The 19082-nt window shown below is 37.7% G+C and overlaps 1 protein-coding gene across 9 annotated transcripts in view; it reads left to right on the top strand.

Annotated features, from left to right (window-relative positions):
- The window catches only part of LOC126426972 (uncharacterized), a 281549-nt gene extending 269227 nt beyond the window's left edge, over window positions 1–12322 (top strand). For all 9 annotated transcript variants that reach the window (XM_050089124.1, XM_050089130.1, XM_050089129.1 and 6 more), the window contains one exon: window positions 10516–12322. The gene's annotated coding sequence lies outside the window, so the exon portion shown is untranslated. The remainder of the gene's footprint in view (window positions 1–10515) is intronic.
- Window positions 12323–19082: the final 6760 nt, after the last annotated feature.

The raw sequence follows: 19082 nt of genomic DNA, 5'->3' as shown, positions 1-19082 counted from the left end.
GAGGTTTAAACATTCGAAACGCGTCGTGGAAAGAATAAAACGGTGACTGGTAACAGTAAACTTGTTGTTTCATTTAACTCCTATTTTTTTTATTCATTATTAAACCTACTCCTGCATTACCCCTATTTGATTTTGTATTTATAACCCTACCTGACCAAGAGTTTTGTTCCTCCTGCCACCGAACTTCACCAATTCCCACTATATCTAAATTTGAACTATCCATTTCCTTTTTTAAATTTTCTAACATACCTGCCCGATTAAGGTATGTGACATTCCATGCTCCAATTCATAGAACGCCAGTTTTCTTTCTCCGGATAATGACGTACTCTTGAGTAGTCCCCGCCCGGAGATCCGAATGGGGGACTATTTTACCTCCGGAATATTTTACCCAACAAGATGCCATCATCATTTAATCATACAGTAAAGCTGCATGCCCTCGGGAAAAATTACGGTTGTAGTTTCCCCTTGCTTTCAGGGAACAATTGACAGGAATGGGGGAAAGAAATACAGTAGAAGAAGAATGGGTAGCATTGAGGGATGAAATACTGAAGGCAGCAGAGGATCAAATAGGTACAAAAACGAGGGCTCGTAGAAACCCTTGGGTAACAGAAGAAATATTGAATTTAATTGATGAAAGGAGAAAATATAAAAATGCAGTAAATGGAGCAGGCCAAAAGGAATACAAACGTCTCAAAAATGACAACGACAGAAATTGCAAAATGGCTTAGCAGGGATGGCTAGAGGACAAATGTAAGGTTGTAGAGACTTATCTCAGTAGGGGTAAGATAGATACTGCCTACAGGGAAATTAAAAAGACCTTTGGAGAATGGAGAACCACTTGTATGAATATCAAGAGCTCAGGTGGAAACCCAGTTCTAAGCAAAGAAGGGAAAGCAGAAAGGTAGAAGGAGTATATAGAGGGTCTATACAAGGGCAATGTTCTTGAGGACAATATTATGGAAGTGAAAGCGAATGTAGATGAAGATGAAATGGGAGATATGATACTACGTGAAGAGTTTGACAGAGCACTGAAAGACCTGAATCGAAACAAGGCCCCGGGAGTAGACAACATTCCATTAGAACTACTGACAGCCTGGGGAGAGCCAGTCCTGACAAAACTCTACCATCTGGTGAGCAAGATGTATGAGACAGGTGAAATACCCTCAGACTTCAAGAAGAATATAATAATTCCAATCCCAAAGAAAGCAGGTGTTGACAGATGTGAAAATTACCAAACTATCAGTTTAATAAGTCACAGCTGCAAAATACTAACACATATTCTTTACAGACGAATGGAAAAACTGATAGAAGCCAACCTCGGGGAAGATCAGTTTGGATTCCGTAGAAATGTTGGAACACGTGAGGCAATACTGTCCCTATGACTTGTCTTAGAAGAAAGATTAAGGAAAGGCAAACCTATGTTTCTAGCATTTGTAGACTTAGAGAAAGCTTTTGACAATTTTTATTGGAATACTCTCTTTCAAATTCTGAAGGTGGCAGGGATAAAATACAGGGAGCGAAAGGCTATTTACAATTTGTACAGAAACCAGATGTCAGTTATAAGAGTCGAGGGGTATGAAAGGAAGCAGTGGTTGGGAAGGGAGTGAGACAGGGTTGTAGCCTATCCCCGATGTTATTCAATCTGTATATTGAGCAAGCAATAAAGGAAACAAAAGAAAAGTTCGGAGTAGGTATTAAAATCCATTGAGAAGAAATAAAAACTTTGAGGTTCGCCAATGAGATTGTAATTCTTTCATAGACAGCAAAGGACTTGGAAGAGCAGTTGAACAGAATGGACAGTGTCTTGAAAGGAGGGTATAAGATGAACATCAACTAAAGCAAAATAAGGATAATGGAATGTAGTAAAATTAAGTCAGGTGATGCTGAGGGAATTAGATTAGGAAATGAGACACTTAAAGTAGTAAAGGAGTTTTGCTATTTGGGGAGCAAAATAACTCATGATGGTTGAAGTAGAGAGGATATAAAATGTAGACTGGCAATGGCGAGGAAAGTGTTTCTGAAGAAGAAAAATTTGTGAACATCGAGTATAGATTTAAATGTCAGGAAGTCATTTCTGAAAGTATTTATATGGAGTGTAGCCATGTATGGAAGTGATATGTGGACGATAAATAGTATAGACAAGAAAAGAATAGAAGCATTCAAAATGTGGTGCTACAGAAGAATGCTGAAGATTAGATGGGTGGATCACATAACTAATGAGGAGGTATTGAATAGAATTGGGGAGAAGAGGAGTTTGTGGCACAACTTGACAAGAAGAAGAGATCGGTTGGTAGGCATGTTCTGAGACATCGAGGGATCACCAATTATATATTGGAGGGCAGCGTGGATGGTAAAAATCATAGAGGGAGACCAAGAGATGAATACACTAAGCAGATTCAGAAGGATGTAGGCTGCAGTAGGTAGTGGGAGATGAAGAGTCTTGCACAGGATAGAGTAGCATGGAGAGCTGCATCAAACCAGTCTCAGGACTGAAGACCACAACAACAACAACAGCGAATATTCATGACCAAGAATGATGAGGGCGATATTCACCTGTAAAATCCTATCTATGATTGAGGAAAAACAATTCAGCAGAATACATGATCCATTATTGTTGGACTGAGCTTTATTGTTTCCTGGAATTCTTCTTAAGAAAAGTTTCAACCAGGTGGGTTACTCAACTTTTAATACATAAACCCTCGTGATACTAAGGCATCTTCCATAATCCACATTACCAAGGAAGGAATGGTGCTTTGTGCTCACAGTAACAAAAATTTAAAAAAGCAGAGTTCATTAATTTTGGTTTGGTAATATTAACAACATATTTTGTGAAGAGGTACTGATGTGCAAATAGGGTCCAGAACCTGAAAATGTCTTTTGTCACTCTCTTGGCAGTATGAGCACATTTCTCAGTAATCTGTAGTACTGACTTCAGGAATACCACAAAATAATTAATAATGCAAATTTTGTTCATTCATGTTGAGATTTGCTCTCAGCATACTTTTTAAATTGATATTGGCATGTGAGTAAGGCTCTGAGCCTGGAAATATTGTGTATGACATTTTCTGGGGAAAGTACCATCTACTATTTACACAAATGTTTGGCCTAACTTTAATTAAAAATTTGAAACATTTATGGAATCTGGTAGAAGAATTCATTAAAAACAATAAAGAGTTTTTCAAAATTTAAAGCAACTAACTAGATTGCAATGTTTCCAAAAGGTGAGCATAAAGTACCGCCCACACTGATCTTGCAATGGTTGACACAAAAATGAATGGGATTTACACTGTCTTTTATCACTTAGAAGGATGTTGCAGAGCTTTTAGCTTTTGAACCATATTATTACTTGTGGCAACATCTGGGTTTTACATAAAAGTCTAGAAACAAAATGACAATCAGTGGAAATGCATTATACATGACCCCTAGCAAAACCAGAAAAAATCAAAAAAATTCTGAGCACCAAAACAGTTATGTCCACAGTGTTTTTGGAGAAAAAGAACTTCTTATTTATCTACTTTATGCCTCAAAGAGAAACTATAAATGTAGCAGCCTTCTGCCAAACCCATCACCAATTATTCCTGCCTAATCAAAATAATCTGTTCAGTGACATGTTGCTTCTTCCCAGTAATGCTCTCACACATCCTGCTTGGTTGACGAAGGATTAGTTTCTCTGTTTAAGTGAGACTCTTTTGAACATTTAAGTTATAGCCCAGACTTGCTCTGAAATGGTTACCAGCTTTCTTTCTGATTGGAAGGATGTTTTGGGTGGAGGGCAGTATGGAAATGACAATGACTGAATGAAGACAATACTGACAAGTTCAACAACTTGGCGGCAACAGAGTATACAGATGGCTATAAAGGCTTGTGGAGTGCTATGAATAGTGTATAAATTTGAATGGTGACTGTGTAGAAAAAGTGGACAAATGCCAGTAGGACTGGTCATCTGGGTAATAATAATAATAATAATAATTATATATTAATAATAATAATAATAATAATAATTTCGTATGGATCAGTGGCATTTATGCAAGACTTCCTACTGGATTGACTTTAGCAGCTTCTGTGTCCCTAACCTGCAGCAGTTATCCAACTGGGGAAAGGGGACATATAGTGTAACGTGGACTTTGACCGATGGTTGTTTCTCATATCATTGAGAGGTGAAGATTTTGTCAAAATGGAGACTAAATCCTCGATCCAACCAAGATTTGATCCTGCAACCTCCCCTTTACATCTACATCTACATCATACTCCACAAGCCACCTAATGGTGTGTGCGGAGGGTACTTTTGATACCACTCATCGATCCCTCCAACCTTGTTCCACATGCGAATAGTGCTTGTGAAGAGTGATTGTCGGGAAGTCTCTGTATTGGCTTTAATTTCTCGAATTTTCTCCTCGTGGTCAATACACTAGATATATGTGGGGGAAGTAATAAGTTGTCACTCTGAAAAGTGCTGTCCTGAAATTTCAATAGTAGATCTCTCTGTGATGCACAATGCCCTCTCACCAGCTAAATGATCCCATGACGAAACATGCCACTCTTTGTTGGATTTTCTCTACCTCCTCAATCAGTCTTACCTTATAGGGATCCAAGATAGATTAACAGTACTCAAGAATCTTGTGAACAAGCACCTTTTGAGGATGAGTTACATTTCCTTAAGATTCTCCTGATGAATCTGAGTCTGGTGTCTGCTTATCCCACTATCTGTTTTATGTGGTCATTCCACTTACGGTCGCTCTGGATAGTTCTGTCTAGCTATTTTATGGCAGACGCCGTCTCCATCTGTTTGTCATCAATAGTGTAGCTGTACAGTAGTGGATTTCCTTTCCTATGTGTGCTTAGTATGTTACATTTATTTATGTTCAGACTCAACTGCCAGAACCTGCACCAATTGTCAATTCTTTTCAGGTCATTCTGCAAATTCTTAGTATCTTTTGGCATTGCTACTTTGGTATAGACAACTGCATGGTCTGCAAATATACTTAAAGAGCATTCCACACTTTCTACTAGATCATTTATATATATTGTAACAGCAACGGTCCTATCACACTTCTGTGGGTACTCCAGATATTACCTTTACATCTGCTCTAATAATCTGTAAGCTTCTTTTTTTTCTATTAAATGGCAGTGGGGGATGGTGTCAAATGCCATAATGAAATCAAGCATCAGGGCATCAACCTGTGCACCGTTGTCCAGTGCACTATGTATCTCATGGAGGAACAGAGAGAGTTGAGTTTTGCAGGATCTCTGTTTGCAGAATCCATGTTGATTTTTATAGAGGAGATGTTCATTTTCCAAAAACGTCATAATTCTTGAGGATGAAACATGTTCCATAATTCTACAACAGACTGACGTCAGCTATACAAGTCTATAATTGTGTTGATCTGTCTTATGTCCTTTCTTAAAAACGAGAATGACCTGTGCTTTTTTCCAGTCATTAGGTACCTTTCATTGCTCAAGAATCTACAATGAATTACAGATCGAAGGGGAGCAAGTTATTTTGCATAATGTTTATAGAATATCTTATCATCTGGTCCTGATGCCTTTCCACTACTAAGTGATTGTAGCAGAATTTCAGTTCCATAATTGGTTATCTCAATATTTGCCATTTTTAAAGCAGTTCCACAATTGGTTATCTCAATATCTGCCATTTTGACGTTTGTATGGCTATAGAAAGGAGGGACAGTGTTACAGTCTTCCACGATGAAACAACTTCAGAAGACCGAATTCAGTATTTCGGCCTTCTCTTGATTATCTTCCGTTTCGGTGCTGGTTTGCTCGGTGAGAGAATGAATAGATGGATTTTGACCCTGTTGCTGATTTTACATATGACCAAAATCTCTGGGATTTTACTCAGGTCGGTTGACAACGTCTTACTTTCAAAATCATTGAATGCTTCTCTCATTGCTCTCGTTATGTTCATTTTCACTTCATTCACCTTTTGTTTGTCAGCTAGGTTTTTACTTATCTTGAATCTGAGATGAAGTGCTCTTTGTTTATGTAGCTCTTTACAAAAACGGCTATTAAAAATGGTGGATCTTTCCCTTCCCTTAAAACCTTACTTGGAACATACTTGTCTAGGGCATATTGAACAATGCCTTTGCCTTTTTTTTTTTCATTTGTTCTCCAAATCTTTGCCCTCATCACCAAATATTTGATGCTGACTGCTGAGATATTCTGAAATTTCTATCCTGTCACCCTTGCTGAGCAAATATATCATCCTACCTTTCTTAACATTCCTTGTAGGACCCATCATTATAGATGCTGTCAAAGCCTTATGATCACTGACACCTTCCTCTGCGTTACTGATTCAGTAAGTTCAGGTCTGTTTGTTGCCAGGAGGTCTGAAACATTACCCTCATGAGTTGGTTCTCTATCTGCTTAAGGTAATTTTTGGACATCCAGAAGATTGCCATACGACTCCAGTTTTGATGGCATAACACTCCCAATCTATACCTGGTTAGTTGAAGTCATTCCCTATTACAACGCCATGATCAGGAAAATTACTAATGATATTCAGGAAGTTCTGTCGGAAGTGCTCTACAACTACAGATCCCGACCCAGGTGGTCTATAAAAGCATCCGATCACGATTTTTGGTCATTGTTTGATCACTAGATTTTATCGAATTTTTTTCTGCAATAAACACACCGCCACCACTGGCGACTAACCTAGCCTTATGATAAACATTTCAGTTTGAACTTAGGATTTCATTGTCACTGACATGTGGCTTTAACCAGCTTTCTGTTCACAATACTGTGTGTGCATTGTAACACTCAGTAAACAATACTAATTCTGGGACATTTCCTCGAATGCTCCTACAGTTTACTAAAATCATATTGATATTTTCTGTTTGTGATTTGCGGGGACTGTCACTGTGGCTGATTTAACAGACAAATCGTCTTTGATATCAAGGGAAGGGCTCTCTAATTAAAAAAGCCCCATGTGCACACCACATGTACTCCACTACTGTAGTAGCCACTTCCTGTGTGTAATGCATGACTGATCTTTTAAGCAGAACCCTACAATTCTGTACCTGATGGCAAAGGTCGAGAAATTTGCATCTGATCGGTCACAGTCTCTCTGAGCATCTGGTTTAGACCTTCCACTCTGCTCCAAACCAGAGGACCACGATCAACCCGGGGTATGATGCTACAAATAGACAGGCTTAACCTCCACCCTACGTGCATTTGTAGTTGCCTTCACCAAATCTGCCAGCCGCTGAAAGGAGCCAAGGATGGCCTCAGAACCCAAGCAGCAGGTGTCATTCATGTCTCATGTGGCACTACGTGCAGCCGGTTGCACCTAGTGCACTCGATAGCCGCCATCAGGGCCTCCTCCACATCATGGGTGAGACCTCATCACAAACATACCAAATGCACACTGAAATTATTTCCCACTTTGTCTGCTATCGCCCTGAGGGGCTCCATCACCCACCACATTGGAGCTCCCAGTGATAAGCATACCCATCCTCGGTACTTTTCCCGACTGGGCAGGAAAATTGACCACTGGCCCATTTTCTCATTTTCCAGATACATGCTTTACCACTAGACCACCAGGCCTGACTTATACCATATATAGATAGTTCTTCTATAGGCTTGAATAAAAATATGTTAGGAAACAAAAGTTCATTACTTTTAAAATGACACCTCTGTGTACTGCACTTCTTTTGTCTCACATTATTTATAGCTTCAAGCATTTTACGCAAATGTACTTTGCATTCTTCCATTCCAATGTTATGCACATCCTCAATGTTTTGTACTGTAGTTGTACATCGTTTTCATTTCATGGGAAATGCCACCATATACAAATTCATGTTTATGTTTATTAGCTGTTTGAAACAGGGGAGGGTCCTCCTTTTATTGACATAAAATAAATTTAGATTGCTGATATATAATTTATGGCAGCATGGCATTTTGATTTATCCATTCCTATTACACATACACAATTCGATCACAGAATTTGTACAATAATTCCTTTGATAAAGTTAACATTCATTATATGTTATTCCATAGAATGTACCACCACAGTGATAATGAAATAACTTCTCTTTATGAGGTCCAGAAAGTTTTCATCTTCCCCACATACTTTAAACGTGTTTTTGTCGATTTTTCTGTCAACTGAAAACACTACAGTTTCTGCAAACCCCACAATTATGCCACCTTGCTTACACTTTTTATGATGGTTTTCAGGAGGATTTTGTTAACTAGTTGTAGGTTAGTAGTGCATTTGTTGAATCCATGAAAGCCTTGACCGCTATTAACCAATTACCATTACATGGTAAGCAAAAATTTTGTGTAGAGGCTAACAAATCAGGTACATGAGTATTCTGAAGAATTTGTGGTAATAAATCTCAGTGCATTGTTTTTAATGCAGAGACACCATTAGAAGCAAGCATGGAGTATCTGTAGTCAGTGCGATAGGATCATTCTGCCAGATAACATTTGTAGTACTCCAAAGCATAATAAAGGAGGTTGATATTGTATACAGGGAGTTCGCAGTGTTAGAAAACTCTTGAGAATTGCAGAAAAAGTTGAAAATGTTAATGCTTTATCCAGAGACTGGATGATGATATATTTTTAAAAATCAGTGTGAGGTAATGCATAGATAGTGAAGATAACGTGTAATTTCATTCACTACAATATGAGCAATTGGACACCGCAATTAGCAGCAACCCTCCTCTATCCGGTAGTAACTGACATCAGTGATTTACATTTATGATCAAATTAACAAGCTTTGGGGAATGTGAATGTCAGACCAGCATGTCTCAGAATTAATTGTAATAATGCATAATTCACTTTCAAAGTAATTACAACATCCTCCTCCTACAGTTCTGAGTGTTGTACGTTTCGTACTTACCTTGCCAGGTCTAATTACTGGAAAAGATGCTGAAGAGTCATGCGTGATGAATTTGTTTTGTTTGCTTAAGAGAAATACAAAATACTCACTAAAACAATGGATGATAATGAACGAAAATAATATTGTGCTACTTTCAAAATCACAAAAACTAACTCCAGTAGGGATCAAACATGTTACTACATATAAAACACTTGTGTGGTGGGGTACCAACAGTATTTCTTTATATGTACTGTCATGTACAAAACACAGAAGGAGTTCATGTGCAGATATGCCATGAATCCTTTACCACACACCATATGGCAGTTTGCAGGGAGCAAATTTATCCATCCATGTAAAAGTTTTCCCTTCTAGTTTGAGGAATAATGAGATGCCCTCTTGGCACATCACCTGTAAGTAAGTAGAACCATAATTTATCACTTTTTATGTTGTAACTTTCAAGGTGGGTTACAGAACCGGTTTCTATCTTGAGAAGAATGTGCTTTGACAAAATGTTTACAATTCTTGTGCAGACTTTTACTAGTATTGATTCATAGCTTACTCTTCCACTCCATGTGAACAGGGAAAGAATATGGATGCCATACTCATGCAGTATCACATTTATCATGTTGTCGCTTTAATGCCGATGATGTTTTTGTATGATATTCAATGCTGACGGTGGTGTTAGTTTTCATATTTGTTCATTGTTTGACAGATTCATGGGGCAACTTTTGCATTGGTCTGAAGCCATTCCTTAAAGTGAATATTTATAGGTTACATGTTTTATGCATAGAGTTGTATACACAAAACTCAATTTGTGAAGACTCATTAAATATTATATGTTGGGCTGTTACCATCAGATGCAGAGAATTAAACATGCTTATATTGTAGATCAGTAAGCAGACTTAAGTAGTTCATATAAGAAATTCAGCACTCTCAGTGTGTGAAATGCCATTATATTAACACAAGAAATATAATTTTTGAGGCAACTGTAGACATTTATCATTAGTATGCACCAATATCTTGCAGTTGTGTTGACAGCTTATCCTCATTTAAATGGAGAATCAGTGTCAAATAGGGGTTGTTTTAATTACTTAAAAATATTGTTATAATTTTTTTGGTTATTGTACTTGTTTTAGAATGGTATTGTTTTATAATATTTGTGAAATGCACAAAATCAGTCAATGAAAATGAAACATTCATATATAATTGTAGAACCTCATTAGAGATTTCATGTTGCCCATGTAAGAGAATGCTATCCATCTTTTGATTCTTGAGTTTTATTTTGCTGTTTAGAGCTGTTTATTGGCAAGGAAATAATTTGGGTCTACTGTGTTATGAGGTTTTAGAAGTATTTGATGACTGATAGGAAACTACGAATCTCGGATAACCAACTCGTCAGAAAAAAAATGTTTTATGACCAAGTATATTGTTACTATTAAATGTTTCTTTTGAAGTTGTTATCAGTAATATAGAATGCAAATGCAAACTATATAAATAATTATAGAATAGTGCACCACCTGTGAAATGATTTCTAACCCATATACTTTAAATGATTGTAAATTTTCTCATGTGCACACTTCAAATACACCTCCATTATAATCAAGAATTTGGTGCTTAGTCAGGTTTTGTTTCTGTGTTCAACAAATTAAATATTCATTTCCCTTCTACTTATGTTTCAGGTCAATGAAAATGACAAGTGCTACCAGTAGAATGTTGTTTGAAGAGATGAAGGTGTCTGCAGATAAATTTTGGTAGAAGTGGCACTCTAGCACAAGTACTTTCCCCTTGAGAGAGCTATGCAGCATGTACTAAAAATAACAACAGCTTGAAGGAAAATTAATTTTGTGGTTTCACATGCAGTTCATGCAAGCAGAGCTTTTCTTGAAAATATAGGCACATAAAGCATGTTTTTATTCACACTGATAGTGTGCTTCTGCATATAATGTTGTGAGGTACTTCGCATGATAGTGGCTTCAGCAAGCATTTAAGAAAGAGTGAACATAATTGAGGTATGTCTATAATGAGAGATGGATTACACAATGCTCGGGAGATATATAAATGTGGTGAGATTTACAGAAACAAAACTACAAAAACCTATCCAAATGTTTGTCACTCCAACCTGATTGAGAAGGGATCTTTATCTTAAGAGTGTTGTAACAGCTCGCTTAGAAAACTGAGGAATATCAGTTGTATTTCTTTTGTAGAAAGCAGATCTTATAGTTCTGTGTACGATACTGACGAAATGCCATACAATTGTGATATTTGTGTGAAATCCTTTATTATGATCATCTCCAGAATCAATCATTATTACATATTGGCGACAGACGTCACAATTGTGATTTTGATAAGAAAATGTTTGTTGTGAGTGTATGGTAAACTTAAGATGTCACATTAGCACATCCTGGCAAAAGGCCACATAAATGTGAAGTTTGAGCGAAATCTTTATTGAGCATTGTGATATCAATACATACTGTCGAAGTTGGAAACATATGTGATGTTTGTGGGAAATTAATCAGTGTTTCCAGATTTCCAGTTCCACCACAGTGTCACGTGTTGGGAAGAGGCATTCAGTAATACATGCTAATGAGATGTCACACTAACGCGATGTCCTTGCGATATATATTACAAATTTTGGTAACCTTCAGGGGTAGACATTAACACACACTGGTGAGAGACGTAACATGTATGTTTTGTTTATGGAAGCCCTGTTCTGTTGTGATAGCAAGACCCACATCTTAGTATTTATTAAAGAGTGACTACTGTGATAATTATAAGAGGTTGTTTTCAAGTCATGTATACAGAAAGTTATATATTGTACAGATAATGCAAAAATTAGGATTAGTAACTACGAGCAAAATCAAACAAGTGCAGTTTAACTGCAATTTGTTTATTGAAGTCTGTAACTAGATTGATAATTCAGTGTGCTGCACAAGGCTAAACAGTGTGATTATTGTTAGTTATGTTATTTTAAAGTTTTATTGAAATCCATGAACTAATGTGCTGTGTGTAGTTTACAGGTAGGAAATTGTGTTATCTTTCATGTGGAAACATAAATCACAATTTATAATGCTATAACTGGTTACACATCAAAATGTGCAATGAAAGAAAATTTGTTACTCAAGGTTGTTGTCTGGAACCATATGGCTACATGTTAAATATTTGGTTGATTTATATCAACTTGTCTGTTGCAGAGCTCTTACAATATTTTGTTGTTTTTAAAATTATTTACTTATGTTGGATTTTTTGTGTAATGTTTTTATTTTCCTGTATTTATAATCTTTGTTTCATCATTTGTTGGTTTGATAAGCTTCTAAGTTGTACAGATGTTCAATGATTCCATCGTTGTTTTAAAATATAAGTTTATTATATATTCCTGTGCCTGTTGTTTGTGTTTTTTGACTTAGCATCAGATTCTCTATAGACAACTGTACTAGAAAAATTTACTCCTATTCTGCGTGTATCACTGTAATAATGTTCGTGACTGTCTGTGTGTGGTATGTATTCTTTGCTCAATATATCTTTCTCACCAGAAATACTTTGATGAATAAAATTCTTCAAATTACTGATTTTACAAGAAGATTGAGTTTATTATATTTTCAGTGTATAGAAGTGCTCCTCATGTTAGTCTATCAACTGGCTTAGCAACAAAAACAGGGAAACTATTCACATTGTCATGTGAGTTAGCCATTACATTTTAAACTAATTGTGGTTGTCCTTAGAAGAAACATATATCACAATATTATTTCAAATAAACAATTTATAATACTGTTCATGCCAATGGGTCCATGTCCCATCTAGATGTACTCATGCCACAGACTGGTTACTTGTGCACCTTTCTGTAGATTCCAAAAGCTCTTCCCCACACCCTAGCTGGTGGAGCATCTGTGCACACTTCTGATTTTTGGTCCAGAGAGAAGGGTGAGAGTGAAATTCATTATATTCGTAGTGGTATTGATACCTTAACATTACAAGGTACTATGTGAACCATATATATAGTAATGTGAAATATTAGAGTCAGCCTTACATGGTGGAGTCCAACATTGTTTGGGATGACGATAATTCAAATCCATGTCTGGCCTCCTTTGGTAGGTAACAGTGCATTCCTTCCACATTCTTAGAATATTATGAGCATGGGCTCTTCCTTTCCAATGTTATTGCAATGTTCAGTAATCAATTGCAATTCTCTACTATTCTCTTAATGGTACACAGTGCAGTTAATTTGCATATTTTCTTTGTTTTCATTGATGATACTCTTAGATATTTCTGGAGAGGATAATGCATTTCAAAAAAGTAATTAAATTTTTTGTGTAATAGTGAGAATGCTTGGTAGCCATCTAGTTATCTTTGGCATTTCTCATCACACATAGTAGGGCAATGAAGATCCTGACTCATTCTGTCATGAAGTTATAATTATTGCATTGGAAAAAGTAGGGGCCGGGTAATGACTGAAAGCATTATGCAATTGTGAGTGAATCCCCTTCCTCTCTCATGCCCACTCCAGCTAATCTGAGTGTAGTATTAAAATGAGGCAGCCAGTCAACGAGTAGTCTCAATAAATAAACAAATAAAAGCAACATCCAACATAGTGAAACTAGCCCAGCTGTGGTTCATACACTTCCTCTGTTCTCTCCAGTTGGTAAGAGCATAGTATTGTAACGAGGTGTAAAATGGTGCCAAATCGAAGGAATACAGCAAAAAATTATATAACCTCCATGTGAAATTCAGAGATACGCATTATTTCCAATGAAAGTCAAATATTTTCATACAGATTCATGCCTCTGTATTTCATTATTGCAATATTAAAATGATGCATAAAACTGATATCAAGTTGTATCATTTCCTTGAAAGTAAAAGATATTTGCATATTATACTGTACAAATCTCCTTATTTAAAGAGGTACTATTGAAAATATGGATGAAAATAGCAACAAATTGCATTATTTCTGTGAAAATTAAGGATAAGTATGTAAAATGTTGTAATGAACTACATGCACACACTCCCCCCTTGGGTCCCCCCCCCCTTCCCCCCCACACACACATGATAAAACGGTTCAGGAAGAGTCATTTCATAAATGTCAGGCATCTGTCATATACAAGTGTGCTCATTTATGTTAATCTCAAGACAATGCATCATTCAACAATGCTCTATAATAAGTCTGTGAAGTAGGGATGACATCTACCTGCTTATTTAAGGCCTGTCACTACACTATTTCCTTTCCATGAATGAGTGAATGACAGGATACAGTGACAATCAGTAATGCAGAATTTAAGTCTTGCCAACACATGTCTGAACAGGTGATGTTTCACACATGTGCTTTTAAATTCAGCCTTGTTCCATCAGAGTGGGTGTAAGTAAGCAGACATGCTATAGTGGGCACTCTGGTCACAATGTGGAGGTGTCAGAATGAATTATGTAGTTTGTAAGACTGATTAATCTATTTCAACCACATTTTGTTATGGAAGGAATCTACAGTATTTCATTGCAGTTCATTTTTCCGAATTAGATCTGTTGAGTGTGATCTGATGAGATGTGTGTGCCTTCTGGTCATGTGAATTTTAATAGCAGGGTGAGGTTGCCACGAGCCACTTATTGACTCATTTAATTTCATAATCTTTCATGGCCCATATATTGAACTGTGTATTGAATTATCTTTAATGTAACAGTGTAGTCTTCATGAATGGTGTCTCAGCTTTCATTCACCCTGTCACCATGTGTTTCGTGAGCAGATTGTCACTTGCATATTTGTGGTGTGTTTTCACATATCATGTATGAATCTTTTTTTGAAAGAGTAATTGGTTTTTCAGGAAATAATCATGCTTAGTGAGTTTGATTCATCTCATGCTCACAATGCAGTAACTGTCATTTAATACTGTGGAGAAAATTACAGAATCAATATGGAGGAATTTTTCTTTCATTCTCAAATTTGAATGGATTTCTTGCAGCTATGAGCCTCCCTGTTTCACCTGTTGACCCTATTCATGTTTCTTATTCATGACCACAGTAACATTGTGAGAAGCAAAAAACTTGTGAGATTTTTAACCAAATTTCTCTTTATTTCAGTTGTTACATAGTTCTATTTGTGTATGGACATAGCACTGACTAATGGCACTAATGTGAAGTGTATTTTTTGTGTTTGTATTTAGTGTGGGATTTCTTTTACCTTGTACTGCCATATGTCTGTTCCTCTGAATAGTGGTTTCAGGATTACAGTACATTTGTATTGGGCGTTTAAAAAAATATTTGTTAAGGAAGATGATATTTGCAGTCATGATCATGGCAAGGATGCAGGTTAGGCAAGATACTGTGGAACTAAAAATGAAATTTGTAACCCTTCCCTTTGAGCCACACTCCATGAACGATGGACCTTGCCATTGGTGGGGTGGCTCATGTTGTCTCAGCAGTACAGGTAGCTGCATCACAGGTGTAATCTCAATGGGGGGGTATCTGTTGAGAGGCTAGATAAACGTGGTTCCTGAAGAGGAACAGCAGCCTTTTCAGTTGTTACGGAGGCAACAGTCTGGGTGATTGACTGAACTGGCATTGTAACATCAACGGCCTTGCTTTTCTGCTACTGTGAATTGCTGAAAGCAAGGGGAAACTACAACTGTAATTTTTCCCAAGGGCATATAACTCTACTACATGGTGAAATGTTGTTGGCATTCTCTTGCACATCATATTCCAGATTAAAATAGTCCCACATTCAGATCTCTGGGTGGAGACTACTCTGGAGGATATTGTTATCAGGAGAAACAAAACTTGACTATGAATTGGAGCATAGAACACTAGATCTCTTAATCATGTAGGTACATTAGAAAATTTAAGAAAGGAAATGGGTAGCTTGGACTTAGACATAATGGGATTTAGTGAAGTTCAGTCACAGAAGGAATTCTATGTCTGATCAGGTGAATACAGGGCAATAAACATGAAATCAAAACAGGGCAATGCCAGAGTAAATAACAGTGAATAAGAAAACAGAAATGCTGGTAATCTACTATACTGAAGCCCCAAAGAAACAGGGATAGGAATGCGTATTTAAATACAGAGATAAATAAACAGGCAGAATACGGCACTGCAGTCAGCAATGCCTATATGACAACAAGTGTCTGGCGCAATTTTTAGACTCGTTACTGCTGCTACAATGGCAGGTTATCAAGATTTGAGTGAGTTGGAACATGGTGCTATAGTCGGCGCATGAGCGATGGGACACAGCATCTCTGAGGTAGCAATGAAGTGGGGATTTTCCCATGTGACAATTTCATGAGTGTACTGTGAACATCAGGAATCTGGCATATCATCAAATCTCTGACATTGCTGTTGCCAGAAAAAGGTCCTGCAAGAATGGGACCAATGATGACTGAAGAGAATCGTTCAACATGACAGATGTGCAACCCTTCCGCAAATTGCTGCAGATTGTAATGCTGGGCCATCAACAAGTGTCAGCATGCAAACAATTCAACAAAACATCATTGCTATGGGCTTTTGGATCTGAAGGCCCACTCTTGTACCCTTGATGACTGCACAACACAAAGCTTTACGCTTTGCATGGTCCCTTCAACGCCGACATTGAACTGTTGATGATTAGAAACGTGTTGCCTAGTCTGATGAATATCGTTTCAAATTGTATCGAGTGGATGGATGTGTAGGGGTATGGAGACAACCTCATGAATCCATCGATCCTGCATGTGAGCAGGAGACTGTTAAAGCTGGTGGAGAATGTAATGGTGTGGGGCATTAGCATTTGGAATGATATGGGACCCCTGATACGTCTAGATATGATTCGGACAGGTGACATGTATGTAAGCATCCTATCTGATCACCTGTATCTCCATTCATGTCCATTGTGCATTCTGATGGACTGGGGCAATTACAGCAGGACAATGCTACACCCCACACACCCAGAATTGGTACAGAGAGGCTCCAGAAACACTCTTCTGAGTTTAAACACTTCTGCTGGCTATGAAACTCCCTAGACATGAACATTATTGAGCATACCTGGGATGCCTTGCAACATGCTGTTCAGAAGATATCTCCACCCCATCGTACTGTTATTGTTATGGATTTATGGACAATCTTGCAGGATTCATGGTGTCAGTTTCTTCCAACAGTTGAGCCCATTTGATATTATGTTGCGGCACTTCTGCATGTTTGCGGGAGCCCTACATTATATTAGGCAGGTGTACCAGCCTCATTGCCTCTTCAGTGTATGAACAGCACAGTGAATGCATGACTGTAGCCAAGATAGACACAAAGCGAACATTCACCATAGTAGTACAATTTTATGTACCAAACTAGCTCCACTGATTATGAAGAGATTGAAGAAATGTATGATAAGAGAAAATAAATTATTACGGCAGTTACGGGAAACAAGTTTAATTCTGATGAGAGACTGGAATTCAACAGTAGGAAAAGGAAGAGAAGGAAAAATTTTAGGTGAATATTGACTCTGGGACAAGAGTGAAATAGGAAGATGCCTGGTGTAATTTTACACTGAGGATAATTTAGTTATAGCTAACACTAGATTCAAGGATCATGAAAGAAGGTTGACATGTGGAAGAGACCTGGAGAAACCAGAAGGTTTCAGATTGAATATATTGGGTTATTCTAAATGATGGACTCATTTTCAAAACTTCGTCCCTGTGACCAAGCCAGCACTGAGGAAGGGAGTCATTCAAAAAGCCTCATACATCATGGTGCCAATGGGGAAAGCTCCATCCTGTTGGAAAATGAAGGCCTGCTAACCTTCCATAATTTGGGAGAACAGCCATTGTTCCAAAATATCTAGGTACGTGATTCCTGTTACAGTTCTTTCTGCAAAGAAAAATACTTCATAAACCTTAGTATGGGATACAGCAGAGATGGTGTTAATCTACGGAGAGTCTCTTTCGTGTTTCAATAGTGAATGTGGATTTTCCAAACCCCATATGTGGACAATGTGTCTTTTAATTTTTCCACTGAGTTGGAACATTGTTCCATCACAAAAAATTACATGCTGTAGAAATGCGTCATCCTCCATCTTTGCTAGCACATAACCACAAAATGCGAGATGCTTCTCTTTGTCACAAGTTGTTATCAGTAGGGCTTGTACAGCAAACGCCACCTCAGAACTTTCCATACAGTTGGTTGGAGTATTCCAAGTTCTCGACTGGCTCTATTGTTAGACTTACTGGGACTGTCACAAATGTTTCTTCAGTCCTATATATGAGGTAGTATATGTTCCCGAAAGAACAGATACCATTTATGAATGTGCAGCTTTTCTACAATGAAATTATAATTAAATCGACACCCTAGCTACAAACAGGCGTTGATATGCATCATTGGGGACATTGTGAAAACGTGTGCCCTGACTGGGACTGAGTGTGATGGGCAAACATGTATTAAGCACACTATGAATGTAGCTGTGTGGAAATGTTGGGAATGTGGGTTTCACAGGGGACGTGCAAGGGATAAATCCCTGCAGGCGCACTATCCTCTGTGCCCTCGATGCCTCAGATGGATAGAGCGTCTGCCATGTAAGCAGGAGATCCCGAGTTCGAGTCCCGGTCAGGACACACATTTTCAGCATGTCCCAAATGATGTATATCAATGCCTGTTTGCAGCTCTGGTGTCTATTTAATTATCATTTCATTTCTTCAATCCGTTGGATATCATCCTCTGACACACGTGGTCAGCCTGTGCTTTTTCCTTTACACACATTCGTAGTCTGTTTAAATTGCTTAAACCAACAGCTAATGCTTTTGCAGGTTGATGGTTGAATACCAAATTTGGTACAAAATGCCCACTGCACTACAATTTGCGACTCACTTTTCGTGAATTCAAGAATGCTGAGAACCTTGTGTCCCACAGTCGCCATCTCACTCACAACTGACGGTGGAACGGAATGATGACCCTACTGCCACGCGAACTCTACCAGTCGCTTCTGAAACCATCACCGCTCACCCACCGCTGACCACCAAGAACATTGAAACTTCCTCTTTTCGTTGGTATAAAGCTTGTTCATTTTTAATTTGTACTTGAATACTTACAAATGCTTGGCAATGGGTCTATCATTTAGAATAATCCTGTACAATGGTAAGGTAGAGATTCTGGAATCAGATTTTAAATTGTGAGATATTTCCAGGGGCAGATGTGTTCTCTAACCACAATTTATTAGTTATGAAATGCAGATTAAAACTAAATAAATTGCAAAAAAATAAGATATTAAGGAGATGAAACCTGGATAGATTGAAAGAGCCAGAGGTTGTGGACA

The sequence above is a fragment of the Schistocerca serialis genome, chromosome 11 (genome assembly GCF_023864345.2).
Source record: "Schistocerca serialis cubense isolate TAMUIC-IGC-003099 chromosome 11, iqSchSeri2.2, whole genome shotgun sequence".
Taxonomy (NCBI): domain Eukaryota; kingdom Metazoa; phylum Arthropoda; class Insecta; order Orthoptera; family Acrididae; genus Schistocerca; species Schistocerca serialis.
This window is presented reverse-complemented; position numbering and strand designations above follow the sequence as displayed.